Genomic DNA, 16,380 nt, shown 5'->3' with positions numbered 1-16,380 from the left:
GCAGAAAATGGCACGGGACCACGTTTCCTAAAAAGCAAGGACGTTTCTCAGCTGGGCCTCTGCAGACCTAGCACAGGACCTGCAGACTCAAGGTGCTCCACAAACATTTGGAGAGATTAGCTAGGCCACGCCCTGGCTGGCAGTGCGCCCCCCTGGGGGGCTCTTGTGAAGGCCAGCGCCCAGAGGGGCACCAACAGATTCTAGTTTAACTGATCTTGGGTGGGGGCCAAAACATCAGGATTTTTTAAAAAGCTCCCAGGAGGCTGTAACGTGCAGCAGGGTTGAGCATACAGGATAAGCCTATAAGATGAACTAGAGCACAGCAAGCCCGGGTATTAAGAAATCAGTTAACTTTTAGTACAATAGTACGGACGGGGGAATTTCAAATCATTACTATTTCCGCTTCCTCCAGCAGCTGTGATTCACCGTGCTCACCTCCAGCGGCTGAGATGTACTGTCTGCCTGTAATTGTGAAGCGCACAAGAACGGGACACTGGTGTCGCAGAACCTCCAAGGTCTGTTGGATGGTCAGGTAAGAAATGCTCCTTATGAATTCAGATAACATTTTTTTGAAGATTTTATTTATTTATTCATGAGAGACACAGAGAGAGAGAGAGAGAGGCAGAGACACAGGCAGAAGGAGAAGAAGGCTCCCTGCAGGGAGCCCGATGTGGGACTCAATCCCAGGACCCTGGGATCATGCCCTGAGCCGAAGGCAGACACTCCACTGCTGAGCCACCCGGACGTCCCAAATTCAGATAATATTTTAGTCCTCAAAGAGGAAAGATATATTCTTAGGGGAAAAAAAAAAGCTTCCTAAAATGCAGTGACCCTCTCTCAAGAGCTGTTAGTACAACTAGACAGTATTAGCAAGAACATAGAGGAACATAAGAGAACAACATCAACTAATAGAATCTGACATTTCTAGAACAGTCCATCCCAACACACAACATCCATTCTTTTTCAATGCTCATGAAGCACAGACCGCGAGAGAACACGTCATGGACTATAAAACAAGCCTCTGCAAATGTATAAGACTTTCTATCAGCCAGAGTGTATTCTCCAACCACAATGAATCAAACCAGAAATCAGTAACAGAGAGATAACAGGCAAATCTCCAAATATTTGGAAACGAAGTAATACACTGTTAAGTGATCCACTGGTCAAAGGCAAGTCAAAGGAAATTTAAAACTATATTTAACTGAAAGAAAATGAAAATACAATATATCAAAATATGTAGAACAGTTAAAGCAGTGCAGAGAGGACAATTTGTAGCACTAAATACAACAATTAGAAAAGAAATGTCTCCAATCACCCCAATCTCCCACATCAAGAACCTAGAAAAAGAGCAACATAAACCCAAAGCAAGCAGAAGGGAGGGAATAATAAACTAAGTGTAGAAATCACTCAGAGGGGACGCCTGGGTGGCTCAGTGCTTGAGCATCTGCTCAGGGTGTGATCCCGGGTCCTGGGATCGAGTCCTGCATCTGGCTCACCGGAGGGAGCCTGCTTCTCCCTCTGCCTCTCCATCTCTGTGTCTCTCATGAATAAATAAATAAAATCTTAAAAAAAAAAAAAAAAAGAAAAAGGAAGAAATCACTCAGAGATTCATGGGGGAGCATAAAGTGACCAGGAATCCAGGGATTGGAGCAACTGCAAACCAAGGAACGCCAACAAATGCCAGAAAACCATAAGATGCTATCGCCCAGGGAAGGATTCCTTCCACCCCACGGGATCCGGAGGGAGCGTGGTCCTGCTGACTCCCTGATTTCAGACTTTAGCCTCAGAACTGCAAGAGAATAAATTTCTAGGGTTTTGAGCCACCCAGTTGGTGGCACTTTGCTATAATAGGTCTAGAAAATAAAATGATCTTCTAATTAGGTAGACGGAGGGGGGAAAAATAAGAGAAAATTTGAGTAATCCAGCAAAAGGCAGGAACTATTTTTTAAGTAGCAAAGGGGGAAAAATGGTTTTACATGACAAACACAAAACAGCAAAAAAAATACTCAAAAACATCAGGAATTCAAAAATTACGGACATGTGAAACATTAGAATACAAGGTGCTGAATGGCTTTACAAATCTGATTCAATTATAGTCTTCCAATGACACCTCTAGAATAACAGAACAAAGTCACAGAAAATATATAAAAATGAAGAACATGAAAAAGATATACCAAAACCACCCGAAAGGAGAAAAAGCTGGTGTAGCAATATTTTTAAAAAAAAAAAATTTGTTTTTTGAGAGAGAGTGTGCAGACAGAGGGGCAGAGGGAGAGAAGCTGAGATGGAGCCAGAGGTGGGGCCCGGCCCAGGACCCTGGAGATCGTGACCTGAGCCAAAATCGGGGGGGTCAGATGCTGTAGCAATATTAGTATCAGAGACGAAAAGGAACAAATACATGCTTATAAGGCATCAAGAAGAAATAACCACAGTCTTCCTGAACAGCACAGCCTACAACGATATCCGGTGAAAGCTGACACGTGCGAGGACAAACGGAAAAATGCACAGAGCGGGAGACTTTCTCTTGTGAAAGTCATAATCTGATGGCGTATCCAGAAAAAAACTACTAGGGTTACACATAATGGGAACTTAACTAGCAAGATTAATCTAAAATTGGGTTCAAAACCCTATTCCCAACAAATAGAATTCACTCTCCCCCTCCCCACCCCCCGCCGCCCCAAGGACTTGGGAGCGTGTATAAAATTATCCATGTACTGGGTCTCCAAGAAGTCTCAACAGGTTTCAAAGAATCATGGTCAAACGACATCTGGCAAAAACGCAGGATTGTTTACCTCTGATTGAGATTTCACTCTAAGACGCGCAAATAAAACTATCAGAGAATAGCATTCTTCACTTATGTTGCAAACACCAAAGAAGGGGTAATACGAGGTGTCGCTTAGGATGTGAGAAAACACGTATTCTCAGCGGGGGGGAGGGGGGGCTGTAAATGGATTCGATTTGGCAGTTTGTGTCCAAGTGAAGAGCTCCGTCCCCCTCTGCCCACCAACTCACTCCTAGGAATCCTTCCCATAGATACACTTACAAACGTGCAAAGAGAAGACCCTGCAAGGATTTTCATCACGGTAGTGACCCTGACGCAAAATACAAAAACCGTAATGGCCATCAACGTGGGAAGGATTCAACTGTGGTCTTGTCCGGTAATGAGCGTTGACAAGAGTGAGGCAAGGTTACGCTTAGGCCACGGAAGAGCTCCAGAACCTGCAAGCGTGCGACAGCCCATCTGGTCACGTGGTGGTGGTGCTGGTGGTTGTCTAAGAGAGGGGAAAGGAATTTGCTAGAAATGCCTTTGGAGGCATGGAGGAGGGTCAGCAGTGTATCCTCCAGACTGAGAAGGCCCTTTAAAACTGAAAAATCGGGGCGCCCGGGGGGCTCAGTGGTTGAGATCGGCCCAGGTTGGGATCCCAGGGTCTCAGGATCGAGTCCCGCATCGGGGTCCCTGCAGGGAGCCTGCTTCTCCCTCGGCCTGTGTCTCTGCCTCTCTCCCTCTGTGTCTCTCATGAATAAATAAATAAAATCTTTAAAAAAAAAAAAAGAAAAGAAAAAGAAAGAAAGAAGAAAAATGAGGCAGGCATGTGCGTACCCTTTACGTGGAGCTGTATTCCGGGTTCCTCACGGACGGGGCAGGAGGGCAGGCAGGCAGGCGATGGATGGAAGCAGTACTGTGCAGCTCTTCTCCTCACCGCAGTCCCCAAGGCTCATGGAGCGAGGGCAGGGTGCTGAGGACTCCCAGGGTAGCTCTCTGCAGTGGCACCTTGGGCACCTCGGGGGAGAACAAGGTGAGCGTCAACGACGGAGTCCGTGGTGCCAGCCAGCGCTCCTACCGTCTCCACATTCTAGAAACACCCCGTAGCACAATGCACAGCAGACCACGTAGCGGCTTCCTTCAGGCTTCTTCCCACTAGAGCATAGCAGCCGCATGTTTACCCTGTTCGCATCGTGCCATTTAACTAAACAGAAAGCCTTTAGTCACATTATTCATTTAAAACACGGAATCTAAATAAAATGCAGTCTCTAGTGATAGGCGTAATGAACTGCAGAAATTCCAGATTCCTTTGTGTGTTCCCTTCAAATTCCTTTTCTGATGAACTGTCAGGGCTGACATGTCTGTGCAGTTAAACCAGCAAACACGTTCGGCAAGGTTTCTAAGAGGTTCATTATCTGACCGGTATACGTAACGGTGCTCAGTCAAACACTGGCAGCAGAACCAGTAGAGACAGATGGAGGCTGCTTCTGTTCATGCAAACCAACTGGATGGATCCCAGCCACCTTCTGATCCCCCTCTACCTACCTACTCCCAAAGACCACATCGACGGCCTTCTGGCCCTGCCTCAGGACCTTTGCATGTGCTATCCTGCTCCCTGGAACGATCCCATCCCCTCCTACTCCCACCAGACGGTCACACGGCTTACTCCCTGGATGCACCCAGGTCTCTGCTCCAATGTCACCTATTCAGAAAGGCCTCCGCCGACCAGCTGAGCTACGACAGGGGGCCTTCCCAGACCCTCCCCATCTCCCGACCAGCTTTACTTCTTTTTTCCTTCACTTATGACAACCTGACACAATTTCACTACTCGTCTATTTGCTTCCCACGCTACAAGATAAGCCCCATGAAAGCAGGGCTGACTAGTCCAACAATCCCTTGCAGCGCACACTAGGCACTAAATAAGTGTCGCAATTTAAATAAAATTTGCATATGGTAAGTCTACAGCATAGTTTCATATTTTGGCCGAACCCTATCTCACGTAAATTTATTTTTTCCAACGGCAGCTTTTCCTCCTTTTCCACCTAGGCAACAACGATCAGAAACAGGGCGGACAGAGAAGACTTCTCTCTGGAGAAAGAGCAGCCTCCAGAACGGAGGACGAACTTGTGCCACGACGCTGGGTTCCGCTGAAGCTCCCCCGGTAACACGCTAGAAGCTCAGAATCGGCATCTGCTTCCTCGGCCGTCTAACCGTACAAGTTAGCGGAAACCTCCTCACGGTATGGGGAATAAAAGCCCCAGTGCTAGGGAAGTAGTCTGAAGGGAGGAGTTTAAAGAAGTTATTTGAGGGACACCCCGGTGGCTCAGCGGTTGGGCGTCCGCCTTGGGCTCAGGATGTGACCCCCGGGTCCTGGGATCAAGTCCCGCACCAGACTCCCTGCATGGAGCCTGCTTCTCCCTCTGCCTGCGTCTCTGCCTCTCTCTCTCTCTGTGTCTCTCACGAATAAATACATACAATCTAACAAAAATCAAAAAAATAGGGATCCCTGGGTGGCGCAGCGGTTTAGCGCCTGCCTTTGACCCAGGGCGCGATCCTGGAGACCCGGGATCGAATCCCACGTCGGGCTCCTGGTGCATGGAGCCTGCTTCTCCCTCTGCCTGTGTCTCTGCCTCTCTCTCTCTCTCTCTCTGTGACTATCATAAATAAATAAAAATAAAAATAAAAATAAAAGGGCTATCTTGAAGATCATTACTTAGTCTTTAGAAGAACCGAGGTGATTGGCAATGGAAGGACTCACATGTGAAATTCCTTAAATAAAAATGTATTCACTTAAAAAAAAATACATACATTCGAATGAAAAGCCCGACAGCCCCTAACGTCGGGCAGACTGGGGTGAGACAGATCATCTTACCTGCTGTAAGAAAGAGGCAGCGTCATTGATACGGCGTGTGAACTGCACCCAAAAAGGTCGTATCAGGATCTAAAATATGTATTCCTCTGACCCAGCGATTCCACTCCCAGGAATCTATTATAGTGAAAAGTATTTGCTTATAAAGTGCAAAGATGTATAGATAAAGAACGTAATGCAGCATGTACCGGTGTAGTGTGTGCAAGAAAAAATAAATGGAAAAAATCTGAATGTCTATTAATACAAAGTCGAGGGGCCCCTGGGTGGGTCAGTGGTTGGGCGCCTGCCTTCGGCCCAGGGCGTGACCCCCGGGGTCCCGGGATCGAGTCCTGCATCGGGGTCCCTGCAGGAACCCTGTGTCTCCCTCTGCCTGGGTCTCTGCTTCTCTCTCTGGGTCTCTCATGAATAAATAAAATCTTAAAAAAATAAAAAAAAGCCAAGGTGACTAAATAAAGCATGGCACCAAGAACTCTAATGATTCTCACACTCCTTCATGCACAAGCATTTGTCGGGCGACTGTGATGGGAGATGTTACACAGAGTACAACAACATCCCAGGTCCTTTGAGTTGAAGTTCTACACATAATGTTTTTAAACATTAGCTTAAGGGGAAATTCCAAAACGGCTACATATTTTTGAAATACATATGTACATGTATGTGTAAGACACGTAGTTTTGTTTTGTTTGTTTTTTTAATTTTTTTATTTATGATAGAGGGGGGGGGCGGCAGAGACACAGGCAGAGGGAGAAGCAGGCTCCATGCACCGGGAGCCCGACGTGGGATTCGATCCCGGGTCTCCAGGATCGCGCCCTGGGCCAAAGGCAGGCGCCAAAGCGCTGCGCCACCCAGAGATCCCCAGACACGTAGTTTTGTGTGCAGAGAATGCTAGATGGGCCCTTAACTGTCGCCCTCGTGCCATAGCTCTGAAGCTCCTGTGGACTCAGAACAAATGGGAAGCCACTGGAGCACTTTTAAAATTAAAAAATCAATTAAAAAATAATAAAATAAAATAAATAAAATAAATAAAATAAAATAATAAAATAAATAAAATAAAAAAAATGACACCAGTCTGAGCTTTGGAACACACCAAGTGGATCTGATCCTGGCTTTGACAAAGTCCACGCTAACTCAATGGTCTTCAGAGTTGACATAACCTGGTTAATGCAGTTTCCCCTTCTTGGACTTACAGAATTACCATAAGGGTTCAGAGGAAAAGAAAAATGTCTCAGACTCTTCACAAGGTGCCTGGGAAATAGTAGATGCTCAGTAGGCATCTTTCCCAGCCTTTCTCCTTGGAACGCCTTGGGATTCACAACATTTAACCACCCAACGTCTTGTCTTTTCTTTTTTCTTTTCTTTTCTTTAAGATTTGTTTTATTTATTCACGAGAGACACACAGAGAGAGGCAGAGACACAGGCAGAGGGAGAAACAGGCTCCACGCTGGGAGCCCAACGTGGGACTCGATCCTAGGACCCAAGATCACACCCTGAGCCAAAGGCAGACGCTCAACCGCTGAGCCATCCAGGTGTTCCCCCCAACGTCTTTTCTACTAGTTGATTATCCAACTTAAAAGAAAATACCTCCTTTAAAAACATTTCAGTAAAAAAAAAAAAAAAAAAATTCAGTAGATACTGTTGTTGGATCAAAGAACGTTTCAGGTGTCTGTCCACGATCTCACACCCAGACTAAAAGCAATCAGTCTTCTTTCCTCTGCAACGACTCCTCCCTTCTTAGCATGATCCCCTCTTCCCAGAAGCAACAGGCTAAAAAATGAGTTGTTGTTGTTTAACTGAGCAGGTATCTATCAGCTCGTTCTCCCCTGTGCTCTGCCGGCCCCACTGGTGTCCGGCAAACAGGCTTTCCCTCCCCAGGCCTGACCGCTCAGCCAGGCCACGCGCGAGGCAAGGGGAGGCCCGAGGCCCGCGGCCGGGCGAGCCCCCGCGGACCGTGGCAGCCTCCCAGCTGGCCTCTCCTGCACCTGTCCCCCTAACTCACACTCCGCTTGAGGCCCCAGCCCGCCAGCACCTTCGAATCTCCAGCAGAGTATCTGTTAGAGAGCTGCCGTCGCGGAAACAAAACCCACCGGCACGGGGACGCTCTCGGGTGGGCCCCCTGCGCTGGGAACGTGGGGTTCTAGCGGGGACGCTGCTGAAACGCCCACGAAGACCCAGAGCCTGCAGGTGCCAGTCAGCCACTAGCTGACTTCCAGAAGCTTCCATCTAGTGCTTCCATCTAGTCCGGGGCCACAGTGACCCCGGGGTCCCAGGATCGAGTCCCACATCGGGCTCGGAGAACAGAAAGTAACGGAAGATGACATTTCTGGCGACTCGCGGCCTTTCCAGCACGTTGCATCAGATAAATGCTCTCAGGAACTTAGCACCAAGCAAAGAATTGTACCTCCTGAGGTGATGCTCTCTGTAACTTTCCCTCCTATGAGAACCGTATAGTCCGCTTGTTTTTCTTTTTGCTTCGGTTGCCAGGAAGCTCAGGACCAGCTATGGGTCTTACTTCATTTACTCATCTTTTCAGTAAACATCTACAGAACCCATTGTACGTCAAGGATCACACAAAGGCCTGGGAATTCTGAGCTCGAGGACACAGGGCATCTTCCAGAACGCCTCGGACAGAGACTGAAGTTAACAAGTGGCCCTGAGTGCGGCGGAGACCCACGGGCAGACCCGCGGCGTAGCGAGAGCTCGGGGCAGCCGGGCGGCGGCCGGGGGGGGGCACGGCCAGGAGAAGGAAGCAAGAAAGGCGCCCCTTAGAAATGATGCATCAGCTCTGCTTCTTGGCAAGTTAGCTCTCATTTGATTTCTGACGTCTCTAAGTCTTTAAAACACGTTAAGCTTTCATAGAAATAGGTTGGAAAAATACATCTTTGTTCATTCATAAGCATGTTCAAATATGCACATGAAACAATATCCCTTTAACCTAGAGGAACCCTCATTATTTACACAACACAGCTTATATTGGCGTATTACAAGGGACGGCGGGGGGATCAGGTGTAACGAGGAGTGATCTGCTTTGAAGAGTTGATTCTTGACTATTCCGTGAATATTTTCCATGACTCCAAAATAACTTTGGTTTAAAAATAGGAAGGCATCCTCTTATTAATTTATCGTATTCTTGACACTGTCTGCCTCGCTACCGTTAACTCCGGGAGGCCAACCTCGAAGATCTTGATTCGATAGCTCTGGGCCGGTCGACAGTGATTGACGACAAGGATTAACTATATGGTTTCTAGATGAATCCTGGCTTACTTCCAGACTTGGCTAATGCTAACCCACTGCATTCCTCGCCTCCCCCTCTAGCAACATCTCCCTCTGCCGCAGCATACGCCGGGAGACGATGGGGTTGCTGGCACAAGTTCAAGTTATATCATTGATTCAAATCTATCCCCAAGCAAACCTGCTTTTATTTCAGATGAACACTCTCCAGCGATCTGAATTGCAGGGGCAGTAAAACAATTGTACATTTATGTAGCATTCTCATCCCCAAAGGAATAGTTTTCCATGCCTACAAATAAATACCTTAGAAGCAATAAAGAGTTTGGTGGGTTGGCGTCTCGTTTTTGTCTGTGGCTTTTTTAGAAAATCAGAATTCCATGTAATAGGAAGGTGATGAATTTGGTGCTTACCAACAACTGCTCTAATAAAGTATATTATATGCATAATTCTCACTTAATAGTAACTACTGCATAAACCTATGGTAAAAGTGATAATATTCAGCTTATAAATCAGAAGCAGCAAGGAAAAGAAGGTGTGCCTTCAGGCCAAGAGCTGCAGGGAGTTACCGACTATTGCCTTGGGTTTCCTCTGCCCAGAACATTCTCCAGCTAATATCCACAGGGCTTTCTCCCTCCCTTCCTTCGGCTCTTGCTCAAATGTCCCCTTATCAGAAAGGCCTTTCTTGACCACGTTTCTTTAAAATAGCAATCCCTGCATTCCTTAGTCCTCTTTTCTCTGCTTGCTTATTGCTTTTCATTTTTCCCCATTTATTTGTTTGTGCATAGCACTTACTACCACTGGAAACATGTCTGTTTTCCCTCTTCCCTGAATCTAACACGTGCTCAGAGAGCAGGGGTTGGGTTTTATTCAATATTGTACCTCCAACACACCTGGCACCAAGTAGACCTTCAATAAATATTTGATGAGCGAAGGATTTTTTTTTTTTTTTGGACACTTTCCACTCACTCACATTCCATCCAAGTATCTCAATAGTGAAACCAAGGCACAGAGAAGGTGGGGATTTTTCCAACGCCCTCTTCTCCATTATTCTAGCAAAGAACAGTGCTCTATGATAAAGTCAAAGCTGACCGAAACAAAGGCCCCAACAATTTGTTAATCCTGTAGCAGTACATCCAGAACTGTACCTTAAACAATTCAAAGTATTTTGACTTAGTGGCTCTGACGCTCTTGAAACATGACCACTCTGCATGGGTCCCAAAAATGTTCTCCAAGAGTTTCTCCAAAACAGGAGAAATCAACCACTATTAGCTAGTCACTGCCCTAAAATGAGACCGATTTATACAAACCACATTGACTCCCTGTCCAGCATCTAAGTTAAAGGGGGAGGGGGACACAAGACCAGTGATTATCCACGTACATGCATGAACCTCATTAAATGGACCACACAGCTCCAGTTTACTAAGGCTACCTCACACTTCAGAATCTCTCCAGCCAGAAAACATTCACCTTCCTGAATATGAGTCTATAAGCCCCCTTAAGTCTTAAGCGTAGCTAAGAGCAAGCAAACCAGAGATGCCAAGAAATGAGAGGCTGTGAATCATTTAAATCACAGGAGACGGAGAACCTATTAAAAACAGAACCACCAAATATGCAGTCAAGTGTCTGATCCATAATTGCTCTTAGTTCTGTTGCTACAAGGGCACGTGTCATAGAAAAAATTTTAAGAATGAGTAAATAAATAAAAACTTCAATCCACCAAAGCTAAGGGGCTTTGGGCAGGCCATAATTCTAAGTCTCGGTATTGTGGCTTGACGTTTGCTACCAAAGTGTTCTACTCAACTGCCTGCCAAGGAGCAATGAAGCAGAGCCCCAGTAATTCTTTCAACAAGCGATGAGATGGGAAGGCTAATTTAATGGGGCAGGGCCAAGTGCACTTAACAAACTGCACATCTGTAAGATGGAAATACACCGTCCTCATCTTTAGCAGTAACTCTCCTCACTAAGTAGCTCTCAAAGACTTTTGAAGCCTTTCTCCTTCTTGGTGTGTAGCTGCCAATGAGTTTACTTCCTTCTGCAGGAGAGAGGCTGCCGAAACGTGGGGCTTTGCCCCAGACCCACTGGAGTGGCCGTGAACTGAGAAATTCCAGCTGCATCTGATCCCATCCCTGAAGAACACGTGGATTCTTGTTCTCCATGTTAGTAACCCTTATATCTTTTCTAAGTCCCTTTCTTCATGCCCAAATGGAAATCAAATCATGAGGTCACAGGGAAGAGGAGTGCATTTCCACGTCACAGTTTTGGGTGGAAGTCTGCACCAGGCCACCTGGGTTGCACAGAGAATGCTGCTTCTATTTGCCGTGCATGGGGAGAATCCAGCTCAGCCCTGGAAAGAGGAGTTTTCAAGACCTCAAAAAGACCAACTCCACTCCGCATGGCTAGCCTTTTGATATAATGAATCAAACGTGGGCGGCCCGGGGGGCTCAGTGGATTAGCGCTGCCTTCAGCCCAGGGCGTGATCCTGGTGACCCGGGATCGAGTTCCACGTTAGGCTCCCTGCGTGGAGCCTGCTTCTCCCTCTGCCTGTGTCTCTGCCTCTCTGTGTGTGTGTCTCTCATTAATAAATAAATACAAATCTTAAAAAAAAAAAAATAATGAACCAAACTTTTGTCTGCCCAGTTTTAGGTGATTCTATGCAACACGGCGCTGACTTGCCTGCAATTACATTTCTAGAAAAGGCAGCCTAGCTGTATGGAAAGCACCCATGATGCACAACTTTGCTCGGCCACTCACTGTGCAGCTCTGGCCACATCACTACTTCTTTCTTGGTCTCAGTTTTCCCAGCTCTAAAGCAAAAAAAAAAAAAACAAAATCTGAGACTGCTGTCTACCTTGAGATCCTCTGGTTCTGTGGGCTTTTCTGGGATGTCTCCCTCTTTGAAAGTAGTATTTTCATCATGCATTCATTTTGGCCTGTTTAGCCCTTATTCATCCCCAGGGACTTTACTAGTCAGACGTCCTTTGCCTCATGCTGGAGAATATTCTGTGTGACTCTTCAGGTCACTTAAGAGACTGACTTAAGACACACACATACTTTCTTTGGGGAGCCTGCAGATAGGGCCCTTTCTAGCCCTTGGCTTCTAAACTCATACAGAAGACTTGAAGCCTTGAAGTAATTAACAACCCTCCCCAAATGCTTTTCTCCCCCTTCTCTTTATTTTTCTCATATTTTCTCTCTTTTTCTTTTTTTCCTCCTTTCTCATCTTCTCTCACTTGGTCCTGCCAGCACAACCAAGGGGGTTATTTAGACCTACTGGTTACCCGTAGAAAAATAGGAAATTGCTGCTTATCTTCAATGAACAGAACCACAAGATTAGGACTGAAAAGCTATTTGAAGCACATTCATATTGACAACATTAAGAACGCTATACAACATAAAAGCATAGGAGATGAAATGAATTCAGGATTGCAAATTGAGATCAATAACTACCTTCATGTTAAAACATTCTAAGACGCTGCTTTGTGTCCAAAGTTCTTTGATTAAAAAGTCGACGATGAGAATAAGATACAGACACCACAGCATCTAACCAATGTGCAGGCGGCATAATCCAAGGAATTAATGAAACTCCAGATCACAACTATTTAATATATTTTTGCTAAGCAGGAGTAGCTCGCGTGGTGAGGATTTGTAATTCAATCAAATTATCTTCTCTACATCCACTTGCGAGCATAATACTCACAACATCCATGTGATTAACCAAAGCAACCTAGTCCAGGAGGGATGCCAACGGCAGGCAGAAATGTGGCATATCTAAACAAATGAACGGGGAAAGGTGTCATTATAACTGAAGTTGTAGACATTTGGGATGCAAGTTTTTTAAAGTAAGTAGGAAACTTTAGGCAGGGAATGAGTCTTAAGGAGGTCCTTAGGCTCAGTAACCTTTCCCAGCCACACACCAGGTGCAAGAATGACTCAAACTTCGCACAGCATCCTCTTGTCCCCAAGTAGAAAGACTTGGTGGGATGAAGTTGATGCAAATTTTAAGTGGTAGTAGGAACAGAGAGGATGAACACAGTGGATGCTCCTTCTCTGCAGTCATGGAGAATCACTTAATCTGGCCCTGCTGTAACTCAGTGGGACCAGGACCACTTCCTCTTTCAGAGGCACAAACTTTTGGTTTCCCAGCATGCACCTTCAACTGTATCTCCAGGTGTAAAAGAGAATTTGCCAGGTACCTAAGATGGATGACTAACTTCTGTCCCTTCTTGATCAATCACTTTGTGGATGTCTGCCTAAATAAACACATATAGAATGGCTACGGGACACAAGCCAAACCACTCTGATGTCCAAATTAAAACACTTGACTTTTCCCCCTTCCCCTCCCCTTCAAAAGAGCATTTAATTTTTTTCCCCCTAGAACAATAGGATCATAATACATCTGGAAATTTGCCATTTTGGCAGCAGGGGCTGGAGGACAGATCAATAGAGGGGCACAAATTCCGTCCTGAGCAAAAGCCTAAAGCTCCTAGCTGTGTCTGGGGTAAATCCAAAGCAGAGAAAGGCAAGGCTTAAGGTGTGGAAGGAGAACAGTTGCTGTTGGAAGTCCTGTTCTAACAGACCTCTCAAAAGCATTCAGAGAATAGGGGGATGTATTCACTATATTTGAGCACAAGGCCAAAGGCACCCAGGTTCCTGGACCAAAGGGGAGGGTGTGGGATGGAGCAGAAGTATAAATCTGGGGGAGTACGAAGAAATAAAAACAAAGACCCACTTTTTTGCACAAAAGAAGAGTACCAAGAAGGACTGGAACCATGGCAAAGGAAAGGGTGACACAATGTTATGTTAAGCATGCCAACTCACCCTGTCAGGTCCTTGTCTCCCTCCCTCCCTGGTACCATAACCCTGCTGGCAAGTCCTGAGCTCACATCCACTCAACAGTCAGAACACACAGAGCTCCTACCTAGTACCAGGCATAGAGTTAGCAATGAAGGATGCACGGAACTGCAAAAGACCCTGAATAGCCAAAGCAATCCTTAAAAAGAAAAGCAAAACTGGAGGCATCACAATTCTGGACTTCAAGCCCTATTACAGAGCTGTAGTCAGCAAGATAGCATGGTACTAGGACAAAAACAGACACACTGATCAACAGAACAGAATGGAGAACCCAGAAATGGACCCACAACTATATCATCAACTAATCTTCATCAAAGCAGGAAAGACTACCCAATGGGAGAAAGACAATCTTCAACAAATGGTGTTGGGAAGCCTGGACAGCTACATGCAGAAGAATGAAACTGGACCACTTTCTTACACCATATACAAAAACATATTGAAAATGGATGAGACACCTAAATCTGAGACAGGAATCCATTATAATCCTAGGGGAGAACACAGGCAGCAAGTTCTTTGACCTCGGCCACAGTAACTTCTTACTAGACACGTCTCTAGAAGCAAGGGAGACAAAAGCAAAAATGAACGATTGGGACCTCATTAAGATAAAAAAGCTTCTGCACAGTGAAGGAAACAACAAAACTAAAAGACCACCTACAGAATGGGAGAAGATACTTGCAAATGACACATCTGATAAAGGGTTAGTAATCAAAATCTATAAAGAACTTAACAAACACGATATCCAAAAAAAAAAAAAACAAATAATCCAGTTAAGAAATGGGCGGAGGACATGAATAGACATTTTTCCAAAGACGACATCCAGATGGGCAAGAGGCACATGAAAGGATGCTCAACATCACTCATCATCAGGGAAATACAAATCAAACCATGACGAGCTATCGCCTCACACCTGTCAGAACGGCTGAAATTGACATCACAGGAAACAACAGATGTTGGTGAGGATGTGGAGAAAGGGGCGCCCTCTTGCACTGTTGCTGGGAACACAAACTGGTGCAGCCACTCTGGGAAAACAGTATGGCGGTTCCTCAAAAAGTTAAAAATAGAGCTACCCTACAACCTGCCAATTGCTCTAGTAGGTATTTATCCAAAGGATACAAAAATACAGATTCAAAGGGGTACGTGCACCCCGAGGTTTCAGCACCATTATCAGCAAAAGCCAAACTATGGAAAGAGCCCAAGTATCCACAATATCCATCAACTGATGAATGGATCAAAAAGATGTGGATAAACACACATACACTGGAATAGTATTTAGCCATCAAAAAGAATGAACTCTTGCCATTTGCAATGATGTGGGTAGAGCTAGAGTCTATTATGCTAAGTGAAACCAGTCAGAAAAAGACAAATACCATATGATTTCACTCATACATGGAATTGAGGAAACAAAACAGGTGAACATATAAAAAGGGAAAAGGGAGAGGGAAGCAAACCATATGTTTTTTTTTTATGTTCAAGAAACATTTTTAAATTTAAATTCAATTAGCCAACATATAGTACATCATTAGTTACAGATGTAGAATTCAGTAATTCATCAGGTGCATATAACACTCAGTGCTCATCACAGCACGTGCCCTCCTTTTTTTTAAATTTTTTATTTATTTATGATAGTGAGAGAGAGAGAGAGAGGCAGAGACATAGGCACAGGGAGAAGCCCGACGTGGGACTCGATCCCGGGTCTCCAGGATCGTGCCCTGGGCCAAAGGTAGGCGCCAAACCGCTGCGCCACCCAGGGATCCCAGCACGTGCCCTCCTTAATACCCCTCACCCAGTTACCCCATTCCCCCATCCCCACGAGAGACTTAATGATAGAGAAAAACTCAAGGTTGCTAGAGGGGAGGTGGTGGGGGATGGGCTAAATGGGGGTACGTATTAAAGAGGGAGGGCACTTGCTGGGACGAGCACTAGATGTTATGTTGTAAGTGATGAACCAATGAATTCTACTCCTGAAACCAATATTACATTATATCGTAACTAGAATTTAAATCAAAATTTAAAAGGAAAAATAAGAAATGAAGGACACAAAAGAATCCTATGTGTTCTCTACTCTCCAGCAAAAAGCTAGATAAGGTCCACTGGGGTCTCCTCTATTTCAGTACAAGCACCACCAGCTGTGGATGCTAACAGCATCATAGGAAAGGCCTGCGACTCTGTAAAGCCCTCAGCACTCCTCGCTCCTCCTTCCAAGGGTAAGTTCCCCTCCCCAGTGGACAGCCTTGCTATTATACAACTAGAGTCACATTCCCTTGACTGAAACGTAATCTCCAGTTGAAAACCAGGAAGAGGACACTCGTGAAACTTCTTGGTGATTTATGCCTCTGAATGAAGGAGTTCACTGCATCCAGCCCAAAGGGAAGATTTTGAGATGGAGAATCTGAGAGTATGCAGAGGGCAGCCCAGGCCAGGCACTTGTCCTAATTCCCTCAGGCCACGCTCCTAAGAACTATCCGGCTGGCTGTATATTATTTGTTCTCAAGTTTGGTAAATCATTAATGCTCTCAGCAATTCCATATGCGATAACTCTTAGATTTGTTTTCTTATGAGGGTCTTAGAAGTCTAGAGGAGATGGGGTTTTTTAGAACCTTCCTAAACGTACAGATTTGGGTCACTCTTGCTCTGCATGTCCCTGGTAGATAACCAGAAGAGGAGGACC

At 45.5% G+C, this 16,380-nt stretch overlaps 1 protein-coding gene across 13 annotated transcripts in view; it reads right to left on the bottom strand.

Moving 5' to 3' along the window:
• LYPD6B (LY6/PLAUR domain containing 6B) overlaps positions 1–16,380 on the bottom strand; it is a 166,972-nt gene that overhangs the window by 72,575 nt on the left and 78,017 nt on the right. For 9 of the 13 annotated variants that reach the window (XM_077861654.1, XM_077861662.1, XM_077861663.1 and 6 more), the window contains exon 2: positions 3,602–3,781. The exons of 1 other annotated variant lie outside the window; for it this stretch is intronic. The gene's annotated coding sequence lies outside the window, so the exon portion shown is untranslated. Of the gene's footprint in view, positions 1–3,043; positions 3,273–3,601; positions 3,782–16,380 lie in introns of all 13 variants that reach the window. 3 more of the 13 variants (XM_077861664.1, XM_077861669.1, XM_077861668.1) reach the window with 1 other exon arrangement.

The sequence above is a fragment of the Canis aureus genome, chromosome 20 (assembly GCF_053574225.1).
Source record: "Canis aureus isolate CA01 chromosome 20, VMU_Caureus_v.1.0, whole genome shotgun sequence".
NCBI classification, from domain to species: domain Eukaryota; kingdom Metazoa; phylum Chordata; class Mammalia; order Carnivora; family Canidae; genus Canis; species Canis aureus.
This window is presented reverse-complemented; position numbering and strand designations above follow the sequence as displayed.